At 38.4% G+C, this 9,659-nt stretch overlaps 1 pseudogene; it reads left to right on the forward strand.

Annotated features, from left to right (window-relative positions):
* Window positions 1-3,875: 3,875 nt before the first annotated feature.
* LOC122010875 lies at window positions 3,876-7,982 on the forward strand (annotated as a pseudogene).
* The last annotated feature ends 1,677 nt before the right edge of the window (window positions 7,983-9,659 follow it).

The raw sequence follows: 9,659 nt of genomic DNA on the forward strand, positions 1-9,659 counted from the left end.
CATACTGTCGGCTAAGCATATACCAGGCGACCTATATATTCTCGCATTAAGCCGCTTTGTTATGTATTGAAGATTATTTAGAAATCCGCTTGGAAAATAATATAATACCTTGGACATTTGGGAGTCTGTTTAAGAAATAATATAATAACCGGTGCGTGTTGGAAATCTGTGCGGGTAGCAATATGAAGCTAAGCGTCTTCGGCCCAATCGGTACTTTATTTGGTCGGGCGTATAACGAGCCTCTGGAGAAATGAAGCTCTCTTCTGAGAGGTTTGGTTGAATTTAAGCCAAAGTGCTTTAGGCCCGGTCAGCCCTTTGACCGGTCTGACATATAGTAACTTAGCTTATAAGTAAAGTGCACTTGGAATTTTGACAAGATGTATAAATCTATCTTACACTTACGTATATGAGAGACGGGTACGAATCCATATAAACCCATTCGGTTCTATTATTGAACGGATACCCATAGGGCTGACCGGTAATCGGGTCGACCAGATGTATGTAGAGATGCTCATATAGAATAAGGAGTTTGATCCTCCCTTCGACCAAGTCTATGGCTCGTCAAATGTGAGATGGTCTGTCAACTTTTTTCCGCATGACTTGGAATCTGACTAGGTTGATTCGCCGGACTTTAGCGTTGGGCAGCCAATCAGAACTAGGTGGGGAGGTATTCTCCTTCATTAACTTTGACCGCCACGTCACCTTGATTTTGATTGTCACGTCATCTCCTGGATTCACTCTTTACAACCCGTATCGATGTTATAAAAGATTTTTGTAAAATAGTTTATTCACCTCTCAAATTATATAAGATTATATGAAGGAGAAATTAACTTCGAGGACCATCTTATAAGTCCATAGGTCGTGAACTAAAAACTTAAGAGTGTCAAACTAAGTTAAAGAATTGATTCAATAATTGCTTGCTTTACTTAAGGCTAAGGACGCCAACTCGAACGCCTAGCTATCCCAAAGCTTTGGGTTTGTTTACTCCACCCTAAGCTACGAATCAATGGACCAACGTGGGAGAATGTCTCTGCTTGGACAGGAACAAGTGTCGACGAGTGAGTAAGCCTACCATAGTGCAAAGGCATTTCGTTCGTCCCAGCACCTTTGCCAGTTCGTCCCTAGACCAACACAGAAGATATAAATAACAGATGATTACTAGTCTTTGGCAGTTGAATAGTGCATGGGGAGGATAGACACTCGACTATTAGTCAAGATTTGACCCTTAGAGCTTATGGTGGCAACACCATCATACACTAATCAACTATCCATCCCGAGGGGACGTGAGTAAGCCTACAAACAACAATGATAAGGGTGTCCTATTTTTTCTTAATCACAAAGGGCGTTTCATTTTATTTTTTTGAAAAAGATGTCTTACCCTACTAATAAACTCATTCATAATTATTCAAATACCTTCAAATATGTTGTTATTATTATTATATATTTCTCGTCCAAGTCTTAAAATGGAGACACGTTGTACAAGCTACAAAATCTTAATTGCTACAAATGTTGAAGCAACAATGGTTTAATAGCTGTTACAACGTGAATATTAGATAAATAAGTCTGTATTGTAGCAGATACGAAATCGTAGTTGCTACAACGTGAATGCTTGAATGGTAGATGAATAGAGTTGAATTTGTATTGTACAACTATAAAATCGTAGCTAGTACAACTTGAATGCTTTTAAACATGTTAAATATGTATTGTAGCAGTTACTCAATTATAATTACTACGATAATTGCTAGACATGTGTAGTAATTAAAGTTTCATAAATGCAACAATACATTCTCGATTCAAAATTTAAATGGAAAATATAAGTGGAAGATAATAATGGGAATAATATACTAGATGATAGTTAATAATTATACTGAATTGTTGGTGGGATGAGATGCCCTTATCATAAAAAAAAAAAAAGTAAACTAAAATATTGATGATTTTAAAAAATAGACTTGCTCTCTTAACTTTTATCCAATATTTAAGAATCGAAAAAAAAAAATTTCTTCCAGTACTCTTAAACATCCACAATGAGAACTCCTTGATATGACCTAAATGAGGGAGATGCTCCATTTTCGATGGGAAGCTCCTTCCTATCGGTAGAAAGTGGCTCCCTCTCCTTCCTTCTTTTTTTTTTTAAAAAAAATAAAAATAAAAATTTTTAACTTAAATTTTAAAAATCAATAATTTTTGAATTTAGATCTTTTATTTGATGTGATGTAATTTACTTTTTAATTATTAATGTTATTCAATATTAGTAATTTATGAATTTAAATTTTAATTATATATAAGTGAAAATATAATAAAAAAAGTATAATTTAACAGTTGTTTAGAGTTTTTTTTTTTAATAGTGAAGAGATACTAGAGTTTTACTGTTGGCGTGAGATTCGTATGAAATTGAAAGTGCTTTTGAAAAGCTTCCCCAACTATGAATGCCCTTAAACCCTTATTTGGTTTCCCTATTCGGAGCTAAAAGCCAAGACAACTCTTATCAGTATTTGCCAACTGTTACTACTATTAATCGAAGATGCCCATTAGTTGGTGCCTAAAGGAATATGAACGACCCAAATAAACCATGAATGCTATAATTATTTTTTCTCCGGTCATGATGCAATGGTAGGCGCTCAAGCAGTTTTCTAAATATTTACTATTCTAATTTTAATTACGACTTATGGTAAAATATTTTATTCCGGCGGAATAAAATATTCAAAATGTTGATGGTTAAGGGAAGAGTCACTTATGCTTTCGAATTTATCCGATGACAGATTATCACCGATGACTTATGATCCCAGAATAGAATTGCTACAATTCTAGTTTAGAAATACAATCAATAGGTTTTAGTTTAAAAATTAACTTTGAGTTTAACATATGATTTATCCCATTAATCCACGGATTTGACAATCATATTTCGGATTTGATTTCCAGTTTATTTCCTTACCTATACTTTTAATTTAGCATAAATGAGCGTAAACATTTGTTTTTTTAAAAAAATTCAAACCAAAACAAATGAGTGGAAATTTCACAAAAGCCAAATAATGACGAAATTACAATTTAATTAAAGAACGGAAATGAATGATTATGCTGCTAGATTTAAGACATATAAATTATATATATAATGTAAAAAATTTATTGATCATTACATAGAATTCAATTAAGATAATGTATAAAAATAAAATTTCTTTTTTTTTTTCATTCTTCCCTTATAAAAATAATTCAATCAAAATAAAATTATCTGATCCTGTCGGGAAGTTGAGAAGACGGACCTACCGGAACGACGTGTCTGGAAGGTTGATCGTATCCCCCTGACTCGGCTGAAGAGCTGTCTCCTGTGTTGACCGAGTCATCAGAAATCTTCTGGTCAACCATACTTGTAGCCAGCAACCAGGTTGCCCCGGTCTCTGGTACCTCGGTGCTCGAGGCGGATCCCACGAATACATAAGCAGTCGAATAAATAGTGACACAATGAAATAAGCAACGAGTACGAGAACGTACCCTGGCCCCGGGGGGGGGGCCCTCGGATGAGTGTGTGAGCTGATCGGGATACTGACTGAGTCGCTGCGACCTTGAATAGTAGATAAATGTCGGCTAGGTGAGTAGTTGGCTCCGGTGGCTCGGAGCCGGATGTGATATGGATCCATAAGACGACGCACTGTCTGACTACAACCTCGGCTCGCAGGCCGGAATACAACAGCGGCACGAAGGCCGAATACTCCATCGGCTCGTAGGTCGGGATACAAGAGCGGCACGAAGGCCGAACACACTCTCGGCTCGCAGGCCGGAATATAGGCATAGTACGATACCTGAGCCCTTGGACGGCGGCTGCTTGGAGGATGACGACGGCCACCAAGAGGTGTCGGCGGCTGCAGCAGTGGCTACCATAGATGACGGCGCTGAATGCCGGAGACGTTGGTCGCCGAAGGCGGCTATGGCAATGGCTGCCCAAGGTGGCAGCACTGGCTACAGGAGGCGGCTCTGGCGTGCTCTCATCGATATATGGCTATGGTGCGAGGATGTGTAGACGCTTGCTGGAGGTGTCGGCGACGACATCCACTACCGTTGGGGGCGGCGGGAGGCACTGAGGTCGGAGGAGAAGGGAGGAGGTGGCTCCCCGTCGCCGGCGGATCTCTCCGGCGGTAGTAACGAGGGATCCAGAAGCTAGAAGAAGCCTTTGCTTCTGTCCCTGGTGGTGGCAGCAGACAGCCGAAGCACCTCCCGTACGCGAGGCGACGGAGAAGATCAGAGAGGAGAGGAACGGTGAAGACTTCGGCAGTGCCTGAGATCGTGACCTCCGGCGAGGGAGGAAAAAAAGGGGAGAGCTCGTGAGGATGCTGGCGAGAGGCGCGAGGACGAGGCAGAATCCTCTCCTCCACTACAAGAAATTATAGATTTAACCACACCAAATAGACAACAATTTTTTGAGAAACTGTTGTCTTTTTGTCATTTAACAACAGTTTTATTGAAAACTGTTGTTGTTGGTCGTGTTTTTTTAAAAAAGACAACAATGTTTAAAAAATCGTTGTCTTTGACATACATAAGACAACGGTTTTTTAAAATTGTTGTCTATGAGATATCTTTATTTGACATACGACAACAGTTTTAATCAACCGTTGTCTATTAGCGTTGCTTACATTTTAATGTGCATATTTTAATTTGATGTCTAAAACTATGTTGTCTTTAAAAATTATTTTATAAAAAAAATAATCAAACATAGTTATTTGCCTATTTTCATTGATGAAGTGAAATTTATATCCCTTAATGTTTATCTCTAAGATAAAATTTGTGGTTTATTTTAAGATGGATGGATTTATTCAAATAATAAAAATAAAATTACAATTTTGTACGAACTATATTTTGCAACAACTATTCTAAAGCGGAGGTTATACGCATTGCGCGAGCGCAAACCCTAATCGCGCTCTGCGGCACGGTGCCCGGGTACTGGTTCACGGTGTCAATGATCGACATCATCGGCCGGTTCACGATCCAAGTCCTAGGGTTTGGAATGATGACGGCGTTCATGCTGGGGCTGGCAGTGCCGTAGCACTACTGGACAACGCCTGGGAACCACATCGGCTTCGTGGTGATGTACGCCTTCACCTTCTTCTTCGCCAACTTCGGGCCGAACAGCACGACGTTCATCGTGCCGGCGGAGGTCTTCCCGGCGCGGCTGAGGTCGACATGCCACGGGATATCGGCAGCGACAGGGAAGATGGGGGCGATCGTGGGGGCCTTCGGGTTCCTGTACCTGGCGCAGAACCCGGACCCAGCGAAGGCGGACCGAGGCTACCCTGCCGGGATCGGGGTGAGGAATGCCCTCTTCTTGCTTGCCGTGTGCAATCTTCTAGGGCTAGCGTGCACCTTCATGGAGCCGGAGTCGAAGGGAAGGTCGCTGGAGGAAATGACCGACGAGAACGAGGCGACAGTGGACGATGATCACAAAAGTTGGTATGGAGGGCTTCGGCGGCATCACAAAAGTTGGGAACTGGCTGCACCGGATCGCTATCTACCGTGCCATCGACCGTAAAGGCGCATATGTCTCCGATGCCAGCGCCTCGTCCAGAAACCTAGGTCACAAATTTTTGGGCATCGCCCTCCTTGATCACCCCTCGGTCGACTTCTTCGTCATCCCACTCCCACGCCACTTGACCGTTCTCGAGGCCGACGCAAACATCCAAATCCTCATGAGCCAACTCGGATCGTTCAAGCATTCGAGTGTCAGATACTTCCAGGTCTTTGTTCAAATCTTTCCATTTCTTACATTTTTTTCCCCCACTCCTGTTACGCTCAGAGTTCTATTAACTTGCAGCAAGAAGTATACATTTCCTTTTAACCGACAAAAGTTTACAATTCTTCATATTCTTTTTAATGCTTCTCCCCATCTGGATTGTGCAAGCAATGATGGAGAGTGACTGAATGCGTTTCATGGAAATTGGTCGTTTGGTATGATGTCGGATGCAAAGCATTTCGGTTGCATCCAAGAATTTGCTCATTTTTTTCTTCTTTTTGATGCATCTTTCGCCCCTTTCTTTACATTTTTCAATTCTACTTGCTCCTTTATCATTCCACCAGGTTCGTCTTCCTGCTGTAACGATCACAAGATTGGGTATTCTATCCTTATTTTCGTTACTGATTGTTTAAGGGTCAGTGTGAAGTTCAAGGTCTAGTCTTGGAAGGATTGTTTTCCTGCACTTTTAGGTGTTCGACCAAATCGGTTGATTTCTTACCTTTTATAATGCTTCTCTTCATTCTTATGCTTCTACTGCTGGTTTGTGTGAGCTGATAAGAGATGGAATGCCTTAAAGAAATTGATGTCTAATAGAAAGAGATTTCCATTGCTCTCGACATTGTATCCAAGAATCTGCTGCCTTTTTTTGCTTTTTTTTTTTAAATTCTTTTTTGCCTTATTCTTTATGTTCTCAACTTCACTTGTTCATTTATCATTCCACAAGACATGGCTTTCTTCTGTAGTGCTCATCAAACAGGTTATTCCATCCGAATTTTTCAAGCCTACATACACTTCATCACAACAATAGTTCACTTACTTTGAAATATATTTTAAGAATTCATCCATCTATTTAACTGTATGAGAAGTTTAATTTAGAGTATATCACAATGAATAAAATAACAAACCTTGTTAGCCAGTTTTTGTTATATACTTTGCAAACTCTAAAGCTAGACTTGTTGTTGTTGAATGACAATCTGGACGATTCAATTAATTATCACAATTCACAAGAAGGGTCTGGTTCTTCAAGGACATGCTATGCATAAAAAAGCGGTAAAAATATCTATTGGTGTTTGCTGATAATAATATTCAAGTGATATGTTCTTGTGGTGATATATGATGTCTTTAGAATAGCTTACTATGGGAACAAAATTTACTTATTGTATCATAAGTGTGCATTTCTTTAATTTTCACTATATCTATGTGAACTTGCTAAATAAGTATTATGACATATTAATTTGTCATTTTGACATTCGAATATTCTGTAACTATTATTATCAATTTTGTGACTTTTATATTTACATGTGGAACTTGTTTAATAATTATGTTGAACTTTATGCTTAGTCTTAATTCTTAACTCCTATGTTTTGTGGTATATATTCACTTATATTAAGGGATTTGCAGGGATTTGCAGGGATTGCAGCTGCTCATGCACTGAAAAATGCAGCTTTTCAGGTGTTATGTCGATATAAATTAACAGTTTTTTCAGTTGCCTTTACATATTAGATTCTAAGTTCTGATATGAATGCAGTGTGTGAAGTGGCTGGGTAAATTTGTATCACATGGAAGTTTATTTTTTTTCCTTAGGTTGTGCTTTTAGAATCTCGGGATAGAATTGGTGGTCGAGTTCACACTAACTACTCATTTGGTTTTCCTGTTGACATGGGAGCAGCCTGGTATGCTTCTTTTTTTTGTTTTTTTGTTTTCATTCCTTCTGAAGAGGATTGTGGCCAGCCTTCAAAATTTCAGTGACTAGAAGTTTTAATTTGGACACTTCAGGTTGCATGGTGTCTGCAATGAGAATCCATTGGCATCTTGGATTGGAAGACTTGGTCTACCAATTTATCGAACTTCTGGTGACAATTCTGTCTTGTATGATCATGACTTGGAGAGGTAATGGTTAATTGAATAACTAACATATATCACTGATCATGGAGACTATAATCTTATGGAGACAAATTTACTTCTATTTTTCAGCTACGCACTCTTTGATGGTGATGGACATCAAGTGCCTCAAGATCTAGTGGAAAAAGTTGGTCAGGTGTTTGAAACCATTCTGGAAGAGGCAAGTTCTTTATTAACCTTATATCTGCAGTGCTGATAACTTGGAAATATTTCTCTTGTGAAATGATTGTTCAACGTTTACAGGCTAACAAACTCAGGTATGAAACAAATGAAGACATGTCTATAGCACAGGCTATTAAGCTAGTCATGGAGAGGCATTCAATATGATGCATTATTAATGAATTAAGTCTACTTTATGAGATTTCAGATTTTTTTTATCATTCATAGGCATTTAGTTTAGATCAAGTGACATTTCTTTATCTTCTTCTTACAGGTGGAGTTTGAAGGATTAGGAGAATTAAGAAGCAAGGATGAAGAAGATGAAGGATTAGGAGAATTAAGAAGCAAGGATGAAGAAGATGAAGGCATTTAGTTTATCTTCTTTCTTTATCTACTTGGTCCACTTCGATCCAAGTACGATGCAAACATGGCAAGGATGAAGAAGATGAAGGATTAGGAGAATTAAGAAGCAGTGTTTTGTTACTCTTCTAGTGTTGTACATGGTAAAAGTAGTTCAAATGCTCCAACTCTTCAAAACTAGATATCAAGATTAGGATGTTGTGTTACTCTTCTAGGATTAGGATGTTGTGTTGTTCTACCTTTGTTTTAATAGTGTCGTTGTCATTTTGTTGGTTGCTTTTGAAATTTCTTCGGAATGTTGTAAATATTATTTTCGAATGTTAGAAAATTATATGTTAAATTTTATTTACAAATTTAGTATTTTGAATGATTTATAATACTAGAAAATTGTATAATAAATTTTAATATTTTTTTTTATTTTTTATCAAAAAAAGACAACGGTTTTTCACTGTTGTCGTAAATAGTTTAAAACTGTTGTTGAAGACCCTGTTATTAAAGGTAGACGTTCAAAGACAACGGTGAAAAACTGTTGTCTTTGAAGGAAAAGACAACAGTTTTTCACCGTTGTAAAAACTGTTGTCTTTGTCTTCAAAGACAACGGTAAAAAACCGTTGTCTTTGAGTACCCCCTTTAACAACACAGCCTTTAACAACAGTCCGAAAGAGGCTACGACAACGGTGAAAAACCGTTGTTGTAAGGCTTTTTTCTTGTAGTGCTCTCTGCAATGCTGCGGCTTCCTCCGCTCCGGCGAAGGGCACGGGAGGGAGAGAACTCCCCTTGGCTGGCGGCACCCAAAAACCTGAACCGGCCCCTCCTCTTTCTAATTACTCTACTGCCCCCTACCATATCCGCATCATTATCTAATACAACAAAATGTTTATTATGCTTAATATCTTTAATTTAATCGATATCTGTCTTAATTCTATCATTTATTTGAATAATTTTTTCTTTATCAAATTACCCGAAGCTTATGTCACGTTCAATCCAATCGTAGATATTAAGTCTATTATATCTCTTTTCTATTTTCTATCAGTCTATTAAGCCACATGCTCGCTCAGGATGTTGTGATTTACCTCTCTCGTGATGGTCTTGGGTCAGGTGCGACAGGAGCATTGGGGGCAAACTATTTCGCCTTTTTTCACATGTTTTCTATCAGCCTTTGTTTGACAAGCTGGATGGCAACAACTTTAATTAATTAATTAATCAATACTAAACCCGGCCCCTAGTTGAGCTCACTAATACTGCTGGTTTATCCTTGACTTAAAGTCCTGACCGCTCGTTTAGCATCATTAATTCAAAATATATATATATATATATATATATATATATATTACTATTTAGCTTCGCAGCAACTAATTAATTCTGTTTAGTGTGTTTGCGTTTTTCTCTATTTAATTTGAATTCCATTTCCCGCTCTATTTAAACTCCCCCTCCTTTCAATTTCCACTCCAACTCGATCGAAACCTAACATCTCCAGCCTTCCACTACTTTCGTATTTCTAATATCATCAAACAGACTCATC

This window comes from Zingiber officinale, chromosome 8A, assembly GCF_018446385.1.
Source record: "Zingiber officinale cultivar Zhangliang chromosome 8A, Zo_v1.1, whole genome shotgun sequence".
NCBI classification, from domain to species: Eukaryota; Viridiplantae; Streptophyta; class Magnoliopsida; order Zingiberales; family Zingiberaceae; genus Zingiber; species Zingiber officinale.